Here is a 25,557-nt window from a genome sequence, read left to right as displayed (position 1 = left end):
TGCACACTGCAGCCAGGGGGCGCCGGTGGTGGAGGGAGTGAGTGTTGAAGGTGGTGGATGGGGGGCCGATCAAGCGGTACCTGCTTTGTCCTCGATAGTGTTGAGCTTTTTGAGTGTTTGTTGGAGCTGCACTCATCCAGGCAAGTGGAGAGTGTTCCATCACACTCCTGACTTGTGCCTTGTAGATGGTGGAAAGGCTTTGGGGAGTCAGGAGGTGAGACACTCGCCGCAGAATACCCAGCCTCTGACCCGCTCTTGTTGCCACAGTATTTATTGCATGGCAGACAATGCCAATAAACTCAAAAAGAGAAAGGATTTATTTTCCAAGTTAGTCACCCAGCTGCTTCTAACAACAGTGTTAGTTTTGCAATGTGACTGATGGGCTTTCAATCATCTTTGGGATCAGACACTTTTCTATTTATAAATAAGGTTTCTCAACATGGTACAGATCTGGATGCAGTTTCAAAGGAGATGATGGCTATTGGAATTCTGATGAAAGTTTGGGTTTGTAAATGCCCTTGATAATATGCAAAGGGAACAGGTTCTAATGTGAATCTGTTCTCTTCATATATGCTGACTGACGTCCTGAGCGCTTGCAGAATTTTATCTTTTGGTCCCAGGCTTTGTAGAGAACCACAAGGCTATTATTGAATACAAATTGGACCCCCTTATCCGGGACTCCCTTATCCGGGACCACCCCTCGTTCGTCATGATTCCGGAGGCCGGAGGCGCTTGTGCAGAACGCCACCGACCTCCACCCCGACTTTTTGGGGCCGCGCCAATACTCGGCCTGCCCGGGGCACCGACCTCCTCCCTCCCCACCCCACCCCACCGCCCCCGACCTCCGGCCACTGACCTCCCCTCATCCGGCAAAAACACTCATTCGGCATAGGCAGTGAGTTTCAGACCCCTGCCACCCTCTGGGTGAAATAAATTCTCCTCAACTCCCCTCTAATCCTTCCACCAACTACTTTAAATCACTGCCCCCCTGGTTATTGACTCTTCTGCTAAGGGAAATAGGTCCTTCCTATCTGCTCTATCTCGGCTCCTCATAATTTTACACACCTCAATTAAATCTGCCCTCAGCCTCCTCTGCTCCAAAGAAAATAAACCCAGCCTTACATAGGCTTACATGGAATGTACGGCACAGAAGCAGGCCATTCGGCCCATCGAGTCCATGCCGGTGTTTATACTCCACTCGAGCCTCCTCCCACCCCTCTTCATCTCACCCCATCAACATATCCCTCTATTCCTTTCTCCCTTTACCTTCCCCTTAAACACATCTATAATATTCGCCTCAACCAATCCCTGTGGTAGTGAGTTCGACTTTCTCTGAGTAAAGAAGTTTCTCCTGAATTCTCGATTGGATTTATCAGTGATTATCTTATATTGATGACCCTTTAGTTCATTGTCAACCCACTGTTGGAAACGTGGTCTCTACAAGTATTTTTGTTGCATCTGTAAACAAGTGCCCCCTGGTTCAAGGGTGGCGGGGGTCACACTCAAAAAGCTTTCAGTCAAGTGTCCCCTTGTTTTTTTGTTTTTTTGAGGGCACCAAAAACACAAATTATACAAGTGCCCCCTGGCTAAAAGGGGGCGCACTAAAACCGACAAACGTAAACAAATTAAACTTTAGATATAGTGGTTCAAATTAAAATTTGGTTGCCGGGGGTGATGATGCACTCCAGTCCCTCCGGCGCCCACCTCTCACGGAAGGCCACGAGCGTACCGGTGGGACACTGCGTGCTCCATCTCCAGGGACACCCTGGCTTGGGCCCAGTGCCTCTATATCCTTTAATAGCTGGATAGGTCGAATGGCCTTCCTCGTGTGAGAGACAGTGTGTGGAGTAAGACATGGTCTTCCCCAAAACAATACCTGGGCAGCAAGCACACCTGTCCATAAGTCTCCTCTTTTAAGCTGAGTCGTACGTTATCCTCGACAAGTCTACAAGGCCCTTGTCAATTATTCCATCGATGGCCAAAGTAAATAATAATTGAAATGAAAAATGCTCCCTGTCAGTAAACAGGCAGCGTGATTACTGCAATGGACATTCCTGCTGATAACAATATAAAACATAAGCGTGAGGAGCAGGGGTAGGCCATACATCCCCTTGAGGCTGCTCTGCCATTAAATAAGATCATAAAAGACTTGCATTTGTATAGCGCCGTTCACGACCTCTGGACGTCCAAAAATGCTTTACAGCCAATAAAGTACTTTTTGAAGTATAGTTACTCTAAGAACATAAGAAATAGGGGCAGGAGTAGGCCATTTGGCTCCTCGAGCCTGCTCCGCCATTCAATAAGATCATGGCTGATCTGATCATGGACTCAGCTCCACTTCCCTGCCCGCTCCCCATAACCCTTCACTCCCTTATCGCTCAAAAATCTGTCTATCTCCACCTTAAATATATTCAATGACCCAGCCTCCACAGCTCTCTGGGGCAGAGAATTCCACAGATTTACAACCCTCAGAGAAGAAATTCCTCCTCATCTCAGTTTTAAATGGGCGGCCCCTTATTCTGAGATTATGCCCCCTAGTTTTAGTTTCCCCTATGAGTGGAAATATCCTCTCTGCATTCTGTCGAGCCCCTTCATTATCTTATGTTTCGATATGATCACCTCTCATTCTTCAGAACTCCAATGAGTAGAGGCCCAACCTACTCAACCTTTCCTCATAAGTCAACTCCCTCATCTCCGGAATCAACCTAGTGAACCTTCTCTGAACAACCTCCAATGCAAGTATATCGTTCCTTAGATACTGAGACCAAAACTGTACGCAGTACTCCAGGTGTACAGCTGTAGCAGGACTTCTCTGCTTTTATACTCTATCCCCCTTGCAATAAAGGCCAAAATTCCATTTGCCTCCCTGATCACTTGCTATACTTGCATACAAACTTTTTGTGTTTCATTGCAAAAGGACCCCCAGGTTCCTCTGTACTGCAGCACTTTGCAATTTTTCTCCATTTAAATTATAATTTGCTTTTCTGATCTTTCTGCCGAAGTGGATAATCTCACATTTGCCCACATTGTACTCCATCTGCCAAATTTTTGCCCACTCACTTAACCTGTCTATGTCCCTTTGCAGATATTTTGTGTCCTCCCCTTGTAATGAAGGAATCGCAGCAGCCAATTTACGCACAGCCTATCCAACCTTTCCGAATAACTAAAATTCTCCAGCCCCGGCAACATCCTCGTAAATCTCCTCTGCACCTTCTTTAGTGCAATCACATCTTTCCTGTATTGCGGTGACCAGAACTGCACGCAGTACTCCAGCTGTGGCCAAACTAGAGCATAACCCTCCCTGCTCTGGTATTCTATGCCTTGGCTAATAAAGGCAAGCATCCCGTATGCCTTCTTAACCACCTTATCCACCCGGCCTGCTACCTGCAGGGATCTGTCGACCTGCACTCCAAGGTCTCGCTGTTCCTCTACACTTCTCAGTGTTGTACCATTTATTGGGGTTGGAACTGCCCTGCACCCCAATTGGGGGCGGTAATCAGTTGGGGCCGGGACTTCCTGCTCCCGGCACAGAACTCCCGCCCCCACCACTGAATTGCCCTTACCGCCCCTCAAAGGAAGTGGAACACAATCTCGCCCGCTCCACTTCCTTTTGGGGGGGGGAAGGGTGGGGACGGGTCCCGGGGCCCTACTCGGGCGGGGAATGAAGCGCTACGCGGACGCTCCACCGTTGCACCGACGCGCTTCGACGCCCCTCCCCTTCACTTAAAGGGGACGTGGCCGCTGCGCACTCTGCCTGGCTTCTGGCGGGGGCCACCAGGGCAGCGCGGGACCGGACCAGCAGACCAGCACCCAAGACGGAATCCCGGGCTGTCGATGGTGGCCCGGACCACGCTCGGAAGCCGTCAGCGGAGCCGAGCCGAGAGTCGGGGCGCTGGCGAACTCCCCTGTAATTTCCCCCGTGCAGCAGAGAAGGGCCAGCGTGCAGCACTGAGGGGTCGCCAGGCACGGCGATGTCATCATCATCAGTTCGGGGCACAAACTCCTGGGCAATTTCCCAGGGAGCCGATAGCCCCTCTCCCCACCCCACCCCGTAGATTTATCCACTTTCAAAGATGTGAAACCCTTTAATACTTCCTCTCTCACTATGTTTATCTCATCTAATATTTCACATTCCTTCTCCTTAACTACAATGTCTGCATCGTCCCTCTCTTTTTTTGAAGACAGACGCAAAGAATTCATTAAAAACCATACCCATATCTTCTGCCTCCAAACACAAGCTTTCTTTTTGGTCTCTAACAGGCTCGATGCGGAGCTCATTCACGGCAAACGAGCCAAAGGTGGGCAGCGGAAACGTTACAAGGACACCCTCAAAGCCTCCCTGATAAAGTGCAACATCCCCACCGACACCTGGGAGTCCCTGGCCAAAGACCGCCCTAAGTGGAGGAAGAGCATCCGGGAGGGCGCTGAGCACCTCGGGTCTCGTCGCCGAGAGCGTGCAGAAATCAAGCGCAGGCAGCGGAAGGAGCGTGCGGCAAACCAGACTCCCCACCCACCCCTTCCCTCAACCACTGTCTGTCCCATCTGTGACAGAGTCTGTGACTCTCGTATTGGTCTGTTCAGCCACCAAAGAACTCACTTCAGGAGTGGAAGCAAGTCTTCCTCGATTCCGAGGGACTGCCTATGATGATGAGGACTCTTTCTTTAGTTATCCTCTTGTTCTTTATGTATTTATAAAAACATCTTTGGGTTTTCCTTAATGTTACTTGCCAATATCTTTTCATGCTCTCTCTTTATTTTCCTAATTTCCCTTTTAATTTCACCCCTGCACTTTCTATACCCCTCTCGGCTTGCTGCAGTATTGAGCCCTCAGTATCTGACATGAGCTTCTATTCTTCCACATATCCCACCCTGTATTCCTCTCGACACCCAGGGGCTCTAGACTTGAGAGTCCCACCCTTTTTCTTGGTGGGAACATATTTGCTCTGAACTCTCATTATCTCCTTGGACCATGAGGTGAACATACTCCCACAGTGCTGTTAGGGAGGGAGTTCCAGGATTGTGACCCAGCGACGATGAAGGAACGGCCGATATATTTCCAAGTCAGGATGGTGTGTGACTGGGAGGGGAACGTGGAGGTGGTGGTGTTCCCATGCGCCTGCTGCCCTTGTCCTTCTAGGTGGTGGAGGTCGCGGGTTTGGGAGGTGCTGTGGAAGAAGCCTTGGCGAGTTGCTGCAGTGCATCTTGTAGATGGTGCACACTGCAGCCACGGTGCGCCGGTGGTGGAGGAAGGGAATGTTTACGAAGGAACTAGCAGGGACTTTTGTGATTTATATTGGTGGGGAGAATGTCCTAGAAATGTTTTTAGCTGCAGTCTGATGGTATTTTGCAAATGTCCTGAATTCCTCCAGCAAGTGGTCAGTAACCAGAGGTCAGAGATTTAAAATCATTGGCAAAAGAACTAGAGGAGAAATAAGGAGATATGTTTTTCACACAGAGGGTTGTTGCGATCGGGAATGCACCATCTGAAAGGGCGGTGGAAGCAGATTCAAAAGGCCATTGGACATGTACTGGAAGAGGACTGATTTGCAGGGTTACGGGGAAAGAGCTGGGGAGTGGGACTAATTAGACAGATCTTTCACAGGCGTGATGGGCCGAATGGCCACCTTCTGTGCTGTAAGATTCTATGATTCTGTGTATCACAGAGACAGGGAGACGTGACCAGCACCATTTTTTGAGGATGTTTCCAGTAGAGTGGACAAGGGAGAACCAGTTGATGTGGTGGATTTGGACTTTTAGAAGGCTTTCGACAAGGTCCCACACAGGAGATTAATGTACAAAGTTAAAGCACTTATTTTAAGTTCATTCACAGATACAAAACACCCAGAAATGAAGTTAATTCAAGCAAAAGCAAAAAGATTCCCATTGTCGACAGTTTCAGATACAGCTGATTGGTTGAGGTACTAAAACGGTGAGAATTAATGTTAATGTGAAACTCCGAGATTACATCACCCACACTGTCACCCATCTCTAGCCCTTGGTGCTAATGCTTTTGATGAACTATACACCATCTCGACATTTACTCCACAGCCTTCGTGGGGTAATATAGTAGGGATACAATAGTGTCATGGTTATGTTACTGGACGAGTCTTGGTCCAATAATCCCATTTCAATCTCCCCCCTGGCAGTAGGGGTACAATAGTGTCGAGGTTATATAACTGGACGAGTATCCCAGAGTCCTGGGTCAATAATCCCATTCCAATCTCCACCCTGGCAGTTTGAGAAACTGAATTTAGTTTGAAACATCTGGAAGTGGATGAACTGATGTAAAGGTGCCCATGAAGCGCTCGGACTGTGTTGATTGGTTCACTGATGCCCTTTAGAGAAGGAAACCTGGCGTCCTGGCCTGTATTTAACTCACGGGGACTCCGGCACTACCTGGAGGGTTGGCACCGCTAGCAGCGCACGAGACGGCAGCCCATATACCGGGCGGCTGAATTACTGCCCCCCCGCTTTCTGCCCGTCGATAAATGTGTGTGCGAGCGTGTATGCCGACTGTGCGCGAGCGACTCTCTTTTTCTTCACACAAGTCTGGCGTAAGCATCTACAACAAAAATTTGCATTTATACAGTAGCTTTAACACAGTAAAACATCGCAAGACGCTTCACAGAGGCGGAATCAGACAGAAACCGGCCCAAGAAGGAGACATCAGGACAAGTGACCAAACGCTTGGTGAAAGGGTTGGGTTTTAAGGATAAAAAATAACTTGTATTTATATAGCGCCTTTCACGGCCTCAGGACGTCCCAAAGCGCTTTACAGCCAATGAAGTACTTTTTGGAATGTAGTCACTGTTGTAATGTGGGAAACGCGGCAGCCAATTAGCGCACAGCAAGCTCCCACAAACAGCCATGTGATAATGGTCAGATCATCTATTTTTAGTGATGTTGGTTGAGGGATAAGTATTGGCCCAGGACACTGGGGATAACTCCCCTGCTCTTCTTCAAAATAGTGCCATGTAATTTTTTATATCCACCTGAGAGAGCAGACGGGGCCTCGGTTTAACGTCTCACCCCAAAATTTCTTAGCTAGATTTTTCCAGTTTCTATTCAAAATGTTGCTTATTACGGTTGAAGGAGAGCAGTGGTGTAAGTTTGGCAGTTTAAAGATTTGTAAAGCAATCAGCAGATTAATAAAAGACACGGCGAGTGTCGCTTAGTCGGATCACAGTGTCGACGCTCCGGGAATCAGCTGATGAGCCGGAAACTTTCCGAATATTGTCGTTAACCCGTTTCCGTCTGTTCCTCCCCAGGTTGAATAGCAGTGGTGTGGGTCATCAGACTGAGGCAGTTCCTCTCTACGTGGCAGCTTACTGTGAGAGGAGAACCCGTCGGACACTGCGTGTCACACGGGTAGACAGATGCGTCTGTGTCATGGCTGAGAAATTAAAATGAAAACGTTAAGTCGTTTAATCTTAAAATTCGAACTGGAGCTAACATTTGCGCCAAACAAGTGCCAGGCAATGACCATCTCCAACAAGAGAGAGTCTATCCACCTCCCCTTGACATTCACCGGCATTACCATCGCCGATTCCCCTCAATATCAACATCCTGGGGGTCACCATTGACCACAAACTCAACTGGACCAGCCACATAAATACTGTGGCTATCTTTCTGTGGCGAGAGTCTCACCTCCTGACTCCCCAAAGCCTTTCCACCATCTACAAGGCACAAGTCAGGAGTGTGATGGAATACTCGCCACTTGCCTGGATGAGAGCAGCTCCAACAACACTCAGGAAGCTCGACACCATCCAGGACAAAGCAGCCGCTTGATTGGCTCCCCATCCACCACCTTCAACATTCACTCCCTCCACCACCGGCGCACCGTGGCTGCAGTGTGCACCATCTACAAGATGCACTGCAGCAACTCGCCAAGGCCTCTTCGACAGCACCTCTCAACCCTCCCAATTTTTATTTGACATTGACTTCAACGGAAAATAAAATCGAGGAAGGTTGCTGATTCGCTATCACCCATTTTACACGAGCGCGCAGATCTACCCCTCTTTGAGTTTTAAGTTTTTGAAACTGACAAAAGAACTAACTGTATGAGACACTACAGTTATAGGGTTACAATTCTCACTTGCGCTTTTGAAATGATTAGAAGGATGTTTGATCAAACCAGAAGAGTGATGGGAATTCACGCAGGATGGCAGAATGGTGTAGTTATGAGATCAACGTCCCTTTACCTCTCTCTCCTCCTGGGGGGGTGGGGGGGTCTCTTTGGAGTTGAGGTCGCTCCACAGAGAGGTGCTTGGCAACAGACATTTGGCACAATGTCAACCCTCAGTGAGGGAATGGGAATTGGGTGCCAATGAGCATTGTGCTAAATTGGACAAGTATTTGAAGAGGACTAATTTTCAGGGTTATGGGGAAAGAACTAGGGTGTGGGACTAAATGGGACAGTTCTTTCAAAGGGCCATCACAGGCACAGCGGACTGAATGGCCTCCGTCGGTGCTGTAAGATTCTAGGTCCTGCAGGACTCCAGGGCGCTGTCAATGATTGACCAACTAGCCTGGCTCACTGCTGGACACTGGCCGGATATAACCTGAAATGCTCTCAGCCTGAAACCACCCCCAGAGAAACGCTCCCATCTTTAAGAGTCTCTGAACCCCCATGGGTCGGGGAGTTTCCCCACCACGGTCCAGGCGACCCTGCAAGCCACGGTTTGATGGGCAGGCTGATCCCGGCTGGACAAGCGGTGAGGGGTGTGCATAGTTCTAGCTGGTTACGCTCACTTGTGGGTGCACCCAGCCTTGGCTCTACCAACCTGCCCTCTGGTGAGTCTAGTTGGTCAATGGGCAAACACAGAAAGACAGGGAAGTTACAACACAGGAACCTCGTTCAGTAGCAACATTTGGTCCAACCAAGAGTAGCACTTACCCGAGAAGTCCAGCCGGTACTTGCTGTTATTAACATAAAACGTCATGCACCCACATCGGTTAGAAACATAGAAACATAGAAAATAGGTGCAGGAGCAGGCCATTCAGCCCTTCTAGCCTGCACCGCCATTCAATGAGTTCATGGCTGAACATGAAACTTCAGTACCCCCTTCCTGCTTTCTCACCATAACCCTTGATCCCCCGAGTAGTAAGGACTTCATCTAACTCCCTTTTGAATATATTTAGTGAATTGGCCTCAACTACTTTCTGTGGTAGAGAATTCCACAGGTTCACCACTCTCTGGGTGAAGAAGTTTCTCCTCATCTCGGTCCGAAATGGCTTACCCCTTATCCTCAGACTGTGACCCCTGGTTCTGGACTTCCCCAACATTGGGAACATTCTTCCTGCATCCAACCTGTCTAAACCCGTCAGAATTTTAAACGTTTCTATGAGGTCCCCTCTCATTCTTCTGAACTCCAGTGAATACAAGCCCAGTTGATCCAGTCTTTCTTGATAGGTCAGTCCCGCCATCCTGGGAATCAGTCTGGTGAACCTTCGCTGCACTCCCTCAATAGCAAGAATGTCCTTCCTCAAGTTAGGAGACCAAAACTGTACACAATACTCCAGGTGTGGCCGCACCAAGGCCCTGTACAACTGTAGCAACACCTCCCTGCCCCTGTATTCAAATCCCCTCGCTATGAAGGCCAACATGCCATTTGCTTTCTTAACCGCCTGCTGTACCTGCATGCTAACCTTCAATGACTGATGTACCATGACACCCAGGTCTCGTTGCACCTTCCCTTTTCCTAATCTGTCACCATTCAGATAATAGTCTGTCTCTCTGTTTTTACCATCAAAGTGGATAACCTCACATTTATCCACATTATACTTCATCTGCCATGCATTTGCCCACTCACCTAACCTATCCAAGTCACTCTGCAGCCTCATAGCATCCTCCTCGCAGCTCACACTGCCACCCAACTTAGTGTCATCCGCAAATTTGGAGATACTGCATTTAATCCCTCGTCTAAATCATTAATGTACAATGTAAACAGCTGGGGCCCCAGCACAGAGCCTTGCGGCACCCCACTAGTCACTGCCTGCCATTCTGAAAAGTACCCGTTTACTCCTACTCTTTGCTTCCTGTCTGACAACCAGTTCTCAATCCACGTCAGCACACTACCCCCAATCCCATGTGCTTTAACTTTGCACATTAATCTCTTGTGTGGGACCTTGTCGAAAGCCTTCTGAAAGTCCAAATATACCACATCAACTGGTTCTCCTTTGTCCACTTTACTGGAAACATCCTCAAAAAATTCCAGAAGATTTGTCAAGCATGATTTCCCTTTCACAAATCCATGCTGACTTGGACCTATCATGTCACCATTTTCCAGATGCACTGCTATGACAATCCTTAATAATTGATTCCATCATTTTACCCACTACTGAGGTCAGGCTGACCGGTCTATAATTCCCTGTTTTCTCTCTCCCTCCTTTTTTAAAAAGTGGGGTTACATTGGCTACCCTCCACTCCATAGGAACTAATCCAGAGTCAATGGAATGTTGGAAAATGACTGTCAATGCATCCGCTATTTCCAAGGCCACCTCCTTAAGTACTCTGGGATGCAGTCCATCAGGCCCTGGGGATTTATCGGCCTTCAATCCCATCAATTTCCCCAACACAATTTCCCGACTAATAAAGATTTCCCTCAGTTCCCCCTCCTTACTAGACCCTCTGACCCCTTTTATATCCGGAAGGTTGTTTGTATCCTCCTTAGTGAATACCGAACCAAAGTACTTGTTCAATTGGTCTGCCATTTCTTTGTTCCCCGTTATGACTTCCCCTGATTCTGACTGCAGGGGACCTACGTTTGTCTTTACTAACCTTTTTCTCTTTACATACCTATAGAAACTTTTGCAATCCACCTTAATGTTCCCTGCAAGCTTCTTCTCGTACTCCATTTTCCCTGCCCTAATCAAACCCTTTGTCCTCCTCTGCTGAGTTCTAAATTTCTCCCAGTCCCCAGGTTCGCTGCTATTTCTGGCCAATTTGTATGCCACTTCCTTGGCTTTAATACTATCCCTGATTTCCCTAGATAGCCACGGTTGAGCCACCTTCCCTTTTTTATTTTTACGCCAGACAGGAATGTACAATTGTTGTAATTCATCCATGCGGTCTCTAAATGTCTGCCATTGCCCATCCATAGTCAACCCCCTAAGTATCATTCGCCAATCTATCCTAGCCAATTCACGCCTCATACCTTCAAAGTTACCCTTCTTTAAGTTCTGGACCATGGTCTCTGAATTAACTGTTTCATTCTCCATCCTAATGCAGAATTCCACCATATTATGGTCACTCTTCCCCAAGGGGCCTCGCACAATGAGATTGCTAATTAATCCTCTCTCATTACACAACACCCAGTCTAAGATGGCCTCCCCCCTAGTTGGTTCCTCAACATATTGGTCTAGAAAACCATCCCTTATGCACTCCAGGAAATCCTCCTCCACCGTATTGCTTCCAGTTTGGCTAGCCCAATCTATGTGCATATTAAAGTCACCCATTATAACTGCTACACCTTTATTGCATGCACCCCTAATTTCCTGTTTGATGCCCTCCCCAACATCCCTATTACTGTTTGGAGGTCTGTACACAACTCCTACTAACGTTTTTTGCCCTTTGATGTTCTGCAGCTCTACCCATATAGATTCCACATCATCCAAGCTAATGTCTTTCCTAACTATTGCATTAATCTCCTCTTTAACCAACAATGCTACCCCACCTCCTTTTCCTTTTATTCTATCCTTCCTGAATGTTGAATACCCCTGAATGTTGAGTTCCCAGCCCTGATCATCCTGGAGCCACGTCTCCGTAATCCCAATCACATCATATTTATTAACATCTATTTGCACAATTAATTCATCCACCTTATTGCGGATACTCCTTGCATTAAGACACAAAGCCTTCAGGCTTGTTTTTTTTAACACCCTTTGTCCTTTTAGAATTTTGCTGTACAGTGGCCCTTTTTGTTCTTTGCCTTGGGTTTCTCCACCCTCCACTTTTCCTCATCTCCTTTCTGTCTTTTGCTTTTGCCTCCTTTTTGTTTCCCTCTGTCTCCCTGCATTGGTTCCCATCCCCCTGCCATATTAGTTTAAATCCTCCCCAACAGCACTAGCAAACACTCCCCCTAGGACATTGGTTCCGGTCCTGCCCAGGTGCAGACCGTCCGGTTTGTACTGGTCCCACCTCCCCCAGAACCGGTCCCAATGCCCCAGGAATTTGAATCCCTCCCTGCTGCACCACTGCTCAAGCCACGTATTCATCTGCGCTATCCTGCAATTCCTACTCTGACTATCACGTGGCACTGGTAGCAATCCCGAGATTACTACTTTTGAGGTCCTACTTTTTAATTTAGCTCCTAGCTCCTTAAATTCGTTTCGTAGGACCTCATCCCTTTTTTTACCTATATCGTTGGTACCAATGTGCACCATGACAACTGGCTGTTCTCCCTCCCATTTCAGAATGTCCTGCACCCGCTCCGAGACATCCTTGACCCTTGCACCAGGGAGGCAACATACCATCCTGGAGTCTCGGTCGCGGCCGCAGAAACGCTTATCTATTCCCCTCACCATTGAATCCCCTATCACTATTGCTGTCCCACTCTTTTTCTTGCCCTCCTGTGCAGCAGAGCCAGCCACGGTGCCATGAACTTGGCTGCTGCTGCCCTCCCCTGATGAGTCATCCCCCTCAACAGTACTCAAAACAGTGTATCTGTTTTGCAGGGGGATGACCGCAGGGGACCCCTGCACTACCTTCCTTGCACTACTCTTCCTGCTGGTCTTCCATTCCCTAGCTGGCTGTGGACCCTTTCCCTGCGGTAAGACCAACTCACTACACGTGATACTCACATCATTCTCAGCATCGTGGATGCTCCAGAGCGAATCCACCCTCAGCTCCAACTCCGCAACGCGGACAGTCAGGAGCTGGAGGTGGATACACTTCCTGCACACGTAGTCGTCAGGGACACCGGAAGTGTCCCTGAGTTCCCACATGGTACAGGAGGAGCATAACACCCGACCTGTATTGAGCTTCGATGTCCGCACTGGTTACCGAGCAGACAGTGTTCGTTCCGCACTGTGAGATATAGAAGAACGTCAGAAAACTTGGAATAGCCAAAGGCCGCTGGATCAAAGAGTGTGCTGCAAGCTCTCCCCGCCTCACCTAACCTGGTCTGCTTCCGACTGGCTGGCTGCCCAATCAGTTCGTCCCAGGGCTGGCAAGTTTCAGGCTCTCCACCCGCGTCTGGTCAGAAGGTCAACTGCAGGTTTGGTGATGGTGCCGCCTACGGTCCCATATGATTGGTGGATTCAGTGTGATATGTGGGCGCACTAGGTCCGTGCAGCAGAGCAGGTCTCCAGTCATCTTGGATAACCCTTGCCACTGGACCAAGACCTCGCTCTGTCAAGCCCGTGTGGTGGCTGGTGGGCAACGGCCACCCCACGTTAAAAAAATCCACACACAGGTATCTTCCACCCTTAAGGATGTAGTTCAGGATCTGGAATATTAGGTCCTTCATTGAAACACCTGTGAACTCATCCTTTTTGATACGAGGGACCGCCTATGATGATGATGGTGGATTCAGTTGCCGAACCGCCTACCTCCCATATGATTGGTGGATTCAGCTGCCTCTCGGGGAAGGACAGCCAACAAGCAGAGTCGACTTGAACTCACGAAGGTCAATTGTCCGACAGCAGGAATCCTGACTGCCAGTCGCGTGGATCAGGAGAAAGCGAGCACGGTTTGCTGACTTTCAGCCCTTTGTTTTCGAGGTGTTGTCGGGTGATGGGGGGTGGGGGGGGTGGAGAGGGGAAGTGCTGGACTGAGCTCCAGCGAGGGGGGGTACGGACTGCTCAATATCTCCCCAGTTCGGGGCCGAGCCTGCTCACCCCAAGTTCTGACTGACGTATCATGCCCCACAGGGGCCTGATCCACACGGGCAGTCGGGCAAAACCAGGGAGTTGTCTTTGCACCTTCTGATCACCAGGATTGAGTCTGTGCACCGGCAGATGGTGTTTGAGCTCTTACTGATCACAACTTTCATAAAACACGATCTTTGTTCACGAAACAAAGCTGAATGATATAACATTAAAGGGGGTACAAGAACAGAAAGACCTGGAGGTCTTTGCAGTTGGCAGATAGGTTAACAAAGCAGTTACTAAAGTATATGCGATCCCGGGCTTCATAAATAGAGATATAGAATAAAAAAAGAAGTTGTGCTAAACCTTTATAAAACACTAGTTCGGGCCCAGCTGGAGTGTTGTATCCAATTCTGGGCACTGCACTTTAGGAAGGCCATGAAGGCTTTGGAGAGGGTGCAGAAGAGATTTACTGAAACGGTTCTGGGGATGAGGGATTGGAGTTACGTGGATAGACTGGAGAAGCTGAGGTTGTTCCCCTTAGAAAACAGAAGGCTAAAAGGAGATTTGAGAGGTGTATAAAATCACGAAGGGTTTGGAGCGAGTAAAAAAAAAGAAACTGTTTCCAGTGGTGGAAAGGTCGAGAACCAGAGGATACATAGAAACATCGAAAATAGGTGCAACAGTAGGCCATTCGGCCCTTCGAGCCTGCACCGCCATTCAATGAGTTCATGGCTGAACATGCAACTTCAGTACCCCATTCCTGCTTTCTCACCATACCCCTTGATTCCCCGAGTAGTAAGGACTTCATCTAACTCCCTTTTGAATATATTTAGTGAATTGGCCTCAACAACTTTCTGTGGTAGAGAATTCCACAGGTTCACCACTCTCTGGGTGAAGAAGTTTCTCCTCATCTCGGTCCTAAATGGCTTAGCCCTTATCCTTAGACTGTGACCCCTGGTTCTGGACTTCCCCAACATTGGGAACATTCTACCTGCATCTAAACTGTCTAAACCCGTCAGAATTTCAAACGTTTCTATGAGATCCCCTCTCATTCTTCTGAACTCCAGTGAATACAAGCCCAGTTGATCCAGTCTTTCTTGATATGTCAGTCCCGCCATCCCGGGAATCAGTCTGGTGAACCTTCGCTGCACTCCCTCAATAGCAAGAACGTCCTTCCTCAAGTTAGGAGACCAAAACTGTACACAATACTCCAGGTGTGGCCGCACCAAGGCCCTGTACAACTGTAGTAACACCTCCCTGCCCCTGTACTCAAATCCCCTCGCTATGAAGGCCAACATGCCATTTGCTTTCTTAACCGCCTGCTGTACCTGCATGCTAACCTTCAATGACTGATGTACCATGACACCCAGGTCTCGTTGCACCTCCCCTTTTCCTAATCTGTCACCATTCACAGATTTAAGGTGATCGGTAGAAGAACCAGAGGCGACATGAGGAAAAATCTTTTTACGCAGCGAGTGGTTAGGATCTGGAATGCGCTGCCTGAGAGGGTGGTGGAGGCAGACTCAATCGTGGCTTTCAAAAGGGAATTGGATAAATGCTTGAAGGAGAAAAAAATTGCCGGGATATGGGGAAAGAGCGGGGGGAGTGGGACTGACTGGTTGCTCTTCGAAAGAGCCGGCGCAGACTTGATGGGCCGAATGGCCTCCTTGTCTGCTGTATTATTCTATGATTCTGTGAAACCATTCCTTACCCGTGTTTTGTAGTCATACCATTTACCATGGATTCCTGCGAACTGCCATACGTACCGTTGATATTGGCCCACACATCCTGGAAGATTAAACATTGCGTGAGAAAAATACAGATTTTATAATCACTGGCCAGGATGAACCAAAGGGTCTTTGAACAGTTCAAATAAAAACCCACCTTAAACTAACCAAGAAGGACCAAGCGTTGGCACATAGGCCTGAAGATCACCTTCTTCCACTCTAAAAGTGAGTTCTCGGTTGACTGAACAGTCCAGTACGGGAATTACAGTCTCTGTCACATGTGTGGTAGCCAGTGTGCAATAGCCACCCCAGGTGAAAAGAACTCACGCACTGGCATCTTCCACCCTTCAATAGGCCTGAAGACAGCAAATGTCAGGAGGGGCGAAGTCCTGGAGGGAGTTGGTCAATGAAGATGGAAGAGTTTGAATTCAGCATATTGGGACGGGAGGAGAGGGGAGCCGATGGAGCTTATTGAGCACAAGTCGAGAAGGATGTTAAAGAGGCAAATGGCAACCTGGGCTTTATACACAGAAGCACAGAGCCCCCCCAAGAGCAAGGAAGTTATGCTGAACCTTGATAAAATACTGGTTAGGCCCCAGCTGGAGTCTTGTGGCTAATTCTGGGCTCCGCACTTCAGAAAGGATGTCAAGGCCTTAGAGAGGGTGCGGAGGAGGTTTACTGGAATGGTACCAGGGCTGATAGACTTCAGTTACGTGGAGAGACTGGAGAACCTGAGGCTGTTCTCCTTTGGGCAGGGAAGGTGTGATAGTGACGGTCAAAATATTGATGGGTTTTGATAGAGTCAGTAAGGAGAAACTGTTTCCAGTGACGGGAGAGTTGGTAACCAGAGGGCATAGATTGGAGGTGGTTGGCAAAACAAGCAGAAGCAACATAAGAACATAAGAATTAGGAACAGGAGTAGGCCATCGAGCCCCTCGAGCCTGCTCCGCCATTCAATAAGATCATGGCTGATCTGGCCGTGGACTCAGCTCCACTTACCCGCCCGCTCCCCATAACCCTTAATTCCCTTATTGGTTAAAAATCTATCTATCTGTGACTTGAATACATTCAATGAGCTAGCCTCAACTGCTTCCCTGGGCAGAGAATTCCACAGATTCACAACCCTCTGGGAGAAGAAATTCCTTCTCAACTCGGTTTTAAATTGGCTCCCCCGTATTTTGAGGCTGTGCCCCCTAGTTCTAGTCTCCCGACCAGTGGAAACAACCTCTCTGCCTCCATCTTGTCTATCCCTTTAATTATTTTTAATGTTTCTATAAGATCACCCCTCATCCTTCTGAACTCCAACGAGTAAAGACCCAGTCTACTCAATCTATCATCATAAGGTAACCCCCTCATCTCCGGAATCAGCCTAGTGAATCATCTCTGTACCCCCTCCAAAGCTAGTATATCCTTCCTTAAGTTAGGTGACCAAAACTGCACGCAGTACTCCAGGTGCGGCCTCACCAATACTCTGTACAGTTGCAGCAGGACCTCCCTGCTTTTGTACTCCATCCCTCTCGCAATGAAGGCCAACATTCCATTCACCTTCCTGATTACCTGCTGCACCTGCAAACTAACTTTTTGGGATTCATGCACAAGGACCCCCCCAGGTCCCTCTGCACCGCAGCATGTTGTAATTTCTCCCCATTCAAATAATATTCCCTTTTACTGTTTTTTTTCCCCAAGGTGGATGACCTCACATTTTCCAACATTGTATTCCATCTGCCAAACCTTCGCCCATTCGCTTAACCTATCTAAATCTCTTTGCAGCCTCTCTGTGTCCTCCACACAACCCGCTTTCCCACTAATCTTTGTGTCATCTGCAAATTTTGTTACACTACACTCTGTCCCCTCTTCCAGGTCATCTATGTATATTGTAAACAGTTGTGGTCCCAGCACCGATCCATGAGGGATGATTTCTTTAGTTGTTGTGATCTGGAACGCGCTGCCTGAAAGGGCGTTGGAAGCAGATTCAATAGTAACTTGGATAAATACTTGAAAAGGAAAGATTTTCTGGGCTTATGGGGAAAGAGCGGGGGAGTGGGACTAATTGGATCGCTCTATCAAAGAGGCAGCACAGGCATGATTGGCCGCATGGCCTCCTCTTGTGTTGTATCGTTCTATGATGCAATGGTTGTATGACCGGAAGGGGAGAAGCAAGTGCAGTAAATGCCCTATCACATTGGGAATCAATACCATCAATTGGACCAAAGTGCCTCTTCCCCCCCCTGTGCCCACTGTCAGGTGTACCTTGCCCTCGGAGCACCGTCAATGCTCCACATGGTCACATTCTGCTTCGTCCCACCTCCAGAACATTACAAGATAGGAGCTGAGGAACTGAACTGTGCAGCCCTGCAATGTGGAGGACTGAGCTGAAGCCAACGCTAGGTCTTAAAACTACAGCTCTTTCTGAGCTTCATCTGTGACCGACTGACAATGATCTCAGTTCTAATTCAAGGTGACGTCATCAGCAAGAAATGCAGTTGGATTATCGCTAAGCGTGAATATAATTGAACAAGTGATAACAATTTGTTTCCAAGTTTTATTACCATTGTTTACCATTTTGCAATGATGGATTTTTACATACTCGGGTTGTGGGCGTCGCTGGCAAGGCCAGCATTTATTGCCCATCTCTAATTGGTGGTGAGCCGCCTTCTTGAACCGCTGCAGTCAGTATGGTGAAGATGCTCCCACAGTGCTGTGAGGTTGGGGGTTCCAGGATTGTGACCCAGCGATGATGAAGGAATGGCCTGAATATTGCCAAGTCAGGATGGTGTGTGTGATGTAGAGGAGAACATGATGGTGTTCGCATGCTCCTGCTGCCCTCGTCCTTCTAGGTGGTGGAGGTTTGCAGGTTTGCAAGGTGTGTTAAGCTGTGTTTTACAGGACATGTATTTCCGGGTCCTCATCTGCCTGCAAACCCAGACCTTGACTATTGGCGAGCCCTTGACTTTAATGGATGGCTAGGTCTTAAATCTCAACCATCAGTCAGACCTCCGGCCTCAAACTCCAACAGGCCCCAGCTCTAGGTCCCCCGGGCAAGCTCTCGGCTTTTCGGACAAAGGCGAGAGTCTAATCACATCATGGGACCTGGGCTCCCAACAATTCGGCTCCAGGTGCTCCCTGTTTGCCAGGCCCGGTGCTTTTTCAATTACCAGTCAGAATTTAGACTCCAACTTTCAGGCTGTCCCTGGATTTCTGGCCAACTGTCTCTTGTGCTCTGTCCCCATGACCATTTATAACTTCGCCCATTGCGTTACTGCAATTCAAGATTTCCACTTTGCATCTACACTTGTGTATTTATTTACTACTGCATCGGACCCAAACTCCTCTCTCACTCTGTCTGACCATCTCTTGGTTCATATCTGCCACCCCTCGTCATCATCATAGGCAGTCTCTCGGAATCGAGGAAGACTTGCTTTGACTCTTAAAATGAGTCCTTAGGTGGCTGAACAGTCCAATACGAGAGCCACAGTCCCTGTCACAGGTGGGACAGATAGTTGTTGAGGGAAGGGGTGGGTGGGACTGGTTTGCCGCACGCTCTTTCCACTGCCTGCGCTTGATTTCTGCATGCTCTCGGCGATGAGACTGCAAGATTCCAAAATCCGTGGAAACCCCCCCAATATTTGGACTCATTGAAAAGGAAATTCGATTTGGGACTATCAAACAGAAAGTTTGGGATCCTAAAATGCCCATGGAAGAAATCTCCGAGTTTTAACCAAGTTTGGGATTTTTAAAAGGTGAATGTTGGGTCTGCAAGAAAAGGGGTGGGGTCAATCTCTAAAAGGCCAGTTTGGACATTGGAGCTAATCAAATTGTCTGGGAACTGTTTACCCTCGAAACCTGCCCCTAGAAGACGTTTACATTTTAACAATCGACCACATTATCCACCCCACCCGCAGGGCCCAAATGTCACATACACATTCCAACATCTTTTCAATAGGCATAGAAATATCTGGCTCAGGCCAGACTTCCCGAAGCAACAAGCAGTGCTATCACACTGGGCAAGAGCTCATCAACTCAGAAAAATCTATCAACGCCAGATTAAAAACTTAATCAAGTTTCAGCTAGCTGGACAGCAAAACTTAAACAAAAGAAACGTTAGATTTGGAGCGAAGATTAAACAGCCTCTCAGAGTATAATTAAGGGCCTATCGTACCAAGAGAGCTATCTCTATTCTGACCATCACAGAAAGAACTTTTCTGACCAAGCACTTGGGAACTACAAGATCGAGAGCACGCGGCAAGAAAACGCAGGAAGAAACATCACGACATCGGAGAAAGAACTCGCCCCAACTGGCTTTCAATATGCAGCAGAGGTCTTCTGCCACATCCGGGATACGGCAAGGCAAACCGGCAATAACCAAAGAACCTTGAAACCGCGAAACAACCCTAAGTATCAAAGGAAGTATTGGTGAGCATTGTCCCTGTTGCCCTAGAGTCTAACTTAGCTAGATAGTAAGTGGGAGGTGGGAGGTATTTCTGTTGTGTATATATTACCTGCAATAAAATATTCCCCATTGTTTAGAACCTTTTGTAAGATTTTACAGTTTTACTGGAATATTTGTGTTATTTGCTTTCTTGAATAAAATCCGTACCTTCTTTGTACAAAACAGTTATCTGCTGTACTTTATCACACCCTGATTAATAAATCCAGGCTCGAGAAGTGGGCGTGGGAGCGACTCGCAACTGCTCTGGGTCAGGGAAGGCAAACTGACCCCACACACCACCCCCTACAAGACTCGAGGTGCTCAGCATCCTCTCGGATGCACTTCCTCCACTTAGGGCGGTCTTTGGCCAGGTACTCCCAGGTGTCGGTGGGGATGTCGCACTTTATCAGGGAGGCTTTGAGGGTGTCCTTGTAACGTTTCCTCTGCCCACCTTTGGCTCGTTTTCCGTGAAGGCGTTCAGAGTAGAGCGCTTGCTTTGGGAGTCTTGTGTCGGGCATGCGAACAATGTGGCCTGCCCAGCGGAGCTAATCAAGTATGGTCAGTGCTTCAATACTGGGGATGTTGGCCTGATCGAGGACGCCAACATTGGTGCATCTGTCCTCCCAGGGGAGTTGCAGGATCGTGCAGAGACTGCCCCCTCTACTTCCTCTGGTATCTCCTACTCTTCCAGACAATCCCTACTGTCCCCATTCCAATTCATCATGTTTCTTATGTCTTGAATAAAGAATCTGACCAGATACTGCAAGCTCAAAGTATGGTGTGACCATAGTCCTTTATTACAGGTCTCCAGAGTGCCTCTCCAGCCTGTGAGGCCTCCTTATATACAGGTGCTCCCAAGGGATTGTAGGATCCCTTGGGACTCCAGAGGATGAGCCCTCTGGTGGATAAACAAGGTATTTACAGGTTTACATTATAACAGTGCTCTTCCCAGTCCTCGTGCCTGAATGCAGCCAGATCTTCGCCTGCAATGGTCCTCTTCTCCCACACCTGTACAGTCCCCTCTGGTGTGAACCCCAAGGTTTTATCCTTGGCCCTCTTCTCCCACACCTGTACAGTCCCCTCCAATGTGCCACAAAGCTTCTATTGCCGGCCACACGCTATTTGACATATGCATGATGTCTCTCAGTGATGTTGTCCTCAAGCACTGGGTCAGATTCAACATGTTTACTGAGACCCAGCTTGATCTCTCAGTTACCACCCTTGACTCCACAAACTGTCACTGGGCTATCTGACGTCAAAGCACGGAGAAGGCAGGACTGCCTCCAGCTAAGTATCGGCAAGGGTGAAGAAATCCTGTCAGTTCGTGCTGGAAACACAACAGCCACACTCTGATTCCATCCCCCTCAGGGTTGTGTGCTCCGCTTACCTATGGACACATTCCAGCTCCTATAACAACACCACCACCTTGCATTTATATCGTGCCTTTAACATAGCAAAATGTCCCAAGGCGCTTCCGAGGTGTGTTACCAGACAGAATATGACACAGGGCCACTTCAGGAGAAATAAGGACAGGTGACAATCATAGAGGTAGGTTTTAAGGAGGTCTTAAAGGAGGAAAGAGAGGTAGAAAGGCGGAGCGCTTTAGGCAGGGAGTTCCAGAGTTTATAAGAACATAAGAAATAGGAGCAGGAGTAGGCCCCTCGAGCCTGCTCCACCATTTAATATGATCATGACTGATCTAATCATGGACTCAGCTCCACTTCCCTGCCCGCTCCCCATAACCCCTTATTCCCTTATCGGTTAAGAAACTGTCTATTTCTGTCTTAAATTTATTCAATGTCCCAGCTTCCACAGCTCTCTGAGGCAGCGAATTCCACAGATTTACAACCCTCTGAGAGAAGAAATTCCTCCTCCTCTCAGTTTTAAATGGGCAGCCCCTTATTCTCAGATCATGCCCCCTAGTTCTAGTCTCCCCCATCAGTGGAAACATCCTCTCTGCATCCACCTTGACAAACCCCCTCATAATCTTATACGTTTTGATAAGATCACCTCTCATTCTTCTGAATTCCAATGAATAGAAGCTCAACCTTTCCTCATAAGTCAACCCCCTCATCTCTGGAATCAACCTCATGAACCTTCTCTGAACTGCCTCCAAAGCAAGTATATCCTTTCGTAAATATGGAAACCAAAACGGCACGCAGTACTCTAGGTGTGGCCTCACCAATACCCTGTACAACTGTAGCAAGACTTCCCTACTTTTATAATCCATCCCCTTTGGGCCAAGATTCCATTGGCCTTCCTGATCACTTGCTGTACCTGCATACTAACCTTTTGTGTTTCATGCAAAAGTACCCCCAGGTCCTGCTGTACTGCAGCACTTTGCAATCTTTCTCCATTTAAATAATAACTTGCTCTTTGATTTGTTTTCTTTCCAACATTATACTCCATCTGCCAAATTTTTGCTCACTCACTTAGCCTGTCTATGTCCTTTTGCAGATTTTTTGTGTCCTCTTCGCACATTGCCCTTCCTCCCATCTTTGTATCATCAGCAAGCTTGCCTACGTTACATTCCGTCCCTTTCTCCAAGTCGTTAATATAGATTGTAAATAGTTGGGGTCCCAGCACTGATCCCTGCGGCACCCCACTGCTTACTAATTGCCAACCCGAGAATGAACCATTTATCCTGACTCTGCTGGGACCGCCCCAGAATCCAGGGAATTTTGGTAAATTACAACCAATGCGTCCACTATCCCTGCCGCTCCTTCTCTTAAGATCCTAGGATGCAAGCCATCAGGTCCAGGGGATTTATCCATCTTTAGTCCCATTAACTTACTGAGTACCACCTCCTTAGTGATTGTGATTGTGTTAAGTTCCTCCCCCCCTATAGCCCCTTGACTATCCACTGTTGGAATACTGTTAGTTTCCTCTACCATAAAAACTGATACAAAATATTTGTTCAGAGTTTCTGCCATCTCCATGTTCTCCATTACTAGTTCCCTGACCTCGTCCTTGTCGTTTAGGGCCGAGGCAGTTGAAGGCATGGCCGCCAACGTTGGAGCGAAGAAAATCAGGGGATGCGTAAGAGGTCAGAATTCGGAGACCGCAGAGATCTCGGGGGCTTGTAGAGGTAGAGGAGATTACAGAGATAGGGAGGGGCGAGGCAACAGAGGGAATTGAAAACAAGGATGAGAATTTTATAATTGAGGCGTAGTTGACGTGAATCAACAATTGGGAGCACATGCCCCTTGTATCTTCTCACCTTCTTGAACCCCAGGAGCGGTATTGCCCCTCTCAGGGTGGGGGTTGCCCAAGGAGCAGTAGACCTTTGTCATGTATGTAGACCATGCATACTAACTGTATAGTCACAAAAGGTGTGCCACCAGAGGGCACTGCGGTGGGAGACCTGAGGGTCACCTGCACAGGTGTGCAGGGCCCAGTATAAAAGGCTGCCCACCATGCTTGTGCCTCACTCTGGAGTTACAATAAATGGGACTAAGGTCACAACAGCTCAAGTACAATACTAGACCTCGTGGAGTCATTCATAAGAATATTAAGATACAACAACCTTTTCCACTCAAACTGAATTCCTCTCTGCGCATTTTTGTTAAGAACATAAATGAGAACATTCTAAAGCCGACCAGCAGTGAGAGTTTTTTGTGAGATCTTCCAGTGCACAAAACAGCTGCTGCTTTTTCCTTGTGTGACAAGTCATTGCACTGGCGAGTAATTCCTTGCAGGGGAAGCATTTTGTGTGAAGGACTTGCTAAATACAAGTCAGTGCCTTATCGCTATGTCTCTCTCTTCCATGCTGTCCCTTGCACTTTCTCTCCCCTTTTGTCTTTCTCCTTTCTCTCTCTCCCTCTGTGTGTCTCGTTATGTCACACATGCTGTCTATCTCTCTCTCTCTCTCTCTCTCGCTTGCTCTCCCCTCACTCTGTCTCTATCTGGACACCCCATTCCATCCTCTCATTTTTAATTCATATTTACCTCTCCCATTTAAAGGAATCACTACTGGCAATTATAATGTTGCATTTAAGGGGAAGCTGGATAAACACATGAGGGAGAAAGGAATAGACAGATATGGCGATGGGGTGAGATGCAGAGGGATGGGAGGAGGCTGGTATGGAGCACAAACACCGGCACAGACTCGATGGGCCGAATGGCCGGTTCCTGTGCTGTACACTCGATGTAAAATAACACACACAGAGAGGCAGTGAGAGAAATGCCCAAGGGAAACCTTCCAACAGACCATCGCTCCGGTAAATACACCTTGTTATTTTACCTGCCGCCCAGTCTGTCCGCTCAGCAACTTCCCATCACTTTCGTGTTGCGTTGTGGGAGTGGGGGAGATGGGAGATTCGGGAAAGCCCTCTGTGAGGGTGCTGGATAACTTGGGCCAAGGTGGGAATAGGGACCCCGGAGTGGGGGAGTACCAATTGGTCAATGGACTCCTCATTATTGGGGACACAGAGAGAGGGGACAGAGTGAAAGGGGGACCTTTACCTCACCCAGCCCAACCCAACCCTCCCCATGGGATGGGGGCAGGACTGAGCTACCCTGCCCGGGTCTGACATCCCCAAGGTCCAACCGCTGAGAAAACCCAAGCCCCTGAAATGAGCTTCGGCGCCCAAGGGCAGGGCAGGAGGAAAGTGACACTGATCGCTGGCCCGGAATTATCAGCTCAGATTTGGTCCCCATTGCCCCGTGTGAGAATGGGGGGAGCGACCCGCCTCCCCAACCCCCCCACCTCCCCAAACCCCACCCCCCAAAACCCCACCCCCCCAAACCCCAAACCCCACCCCACCAAACCCCACTCACTGCACCTCCCCAAACCCCAAATCCCAATCACCCCACCTCCCCAAACCCCACTCACCCCACCTCCCCAAACCCCACCTCCCCCAACCCCAACTCCCCAAACCTCACCTCCCCAAACCCCAACTCAACTCCCCAAACCCCACCTCCCCAAACCCCACCCCCCCAAACAGCCCAAACCCCACCTCCCCCAACCCCAAACCCCAATCACCCCACCTCCCCAAACCACCCCACCTGCCCAAACCCCAAACTCCACTCACCACACTGTGATTCTCTGTGCGAAGTCATCCCGACCTCTCCCACACGCTCTCCTTCTCCCTGCACAACCTCTCAGTAACTTTTACTTCCTTGTTGCAAGCTGTGAGCTGTCTTATCAAAGTTGGCAGCCAACCAACCTGCGAGGGCGGAGAGCTGAGCGTCACTGGGATGTCACCAGAGAGCTCCGGTTTAGGGAGGACAAGCGACTCATGTTTAAGAGGTCAGGGTGCATTTCTGGAGTGTGGAAGGTTTTTTCCCATTTGAGTAGTCGGGGTATATTATTGTAATAAGTGCCCTGGGTCACCGCCAGTGCAATAATCAAACAATGGGTTCAAAATAAATATACACGTCCAATTGGACACACAGTATAAAAATAACAATTCCATTCTAACAGGCCAGGTTTTGGTGCTGAAATAACAGTGAGGGTAATTGGCACTCACGTTATTTACGGGTTATTTACTGGCCAAAGATCGCCCTAAGTGGGGGAAATGCATCCGGGAGGGCGCTGAGCACCTCGAGTCTCGTCACCGAGAGCATGCAGAAACCAAGCACAGGCAG

At 48.5% G+C, this 25,557-nt stretch overlaps 1 long non-coding RNA gene across 1 annotated transcript; it reads right to left on the bottom strand.

The window, feature by feature from the left end:
* Positions 1–6,109: 6,109 nt before the first annotated feature.
* On the bottom strand, positions 6,110–25,032 carry LOC139281380 (uncharacterized). Its single transcript, XR_011596867.1, has 3 exons — positions 25,002–25,032; positions 15,524–15,600; positions 6,110–7,393 (listed from the first exon to the last, which is right to left on the bottom strand). It is a non-coding gene; the product is annotated as an uncharacterized lncRNA (long non-coding RNA).
* Between the last annotated feature and the right edge of the window lie 525 nt (positions 25,033–25,557).

Source organism: Pristiophorus japonicus, chromosome 15 (genome assembly GCF_044704955.1).
Source record: "Pristiophorus japonicus isolate sPriJap1 chromosome 15, sPriJap1.hap1, whole genome shotgun sequence".
Taxonomy (NCBI): Eukaryota; Metazoa; Chordata; class Chondrichthyes; family Pristiophoridae; genus Pristiophorus; species Pristiophorus japonicus.
The sequence above is the reverse complement of the archived record's forward strand: the minus strand, read 5'-3'. Positions and strand labels throughout refer to the sequence as shown.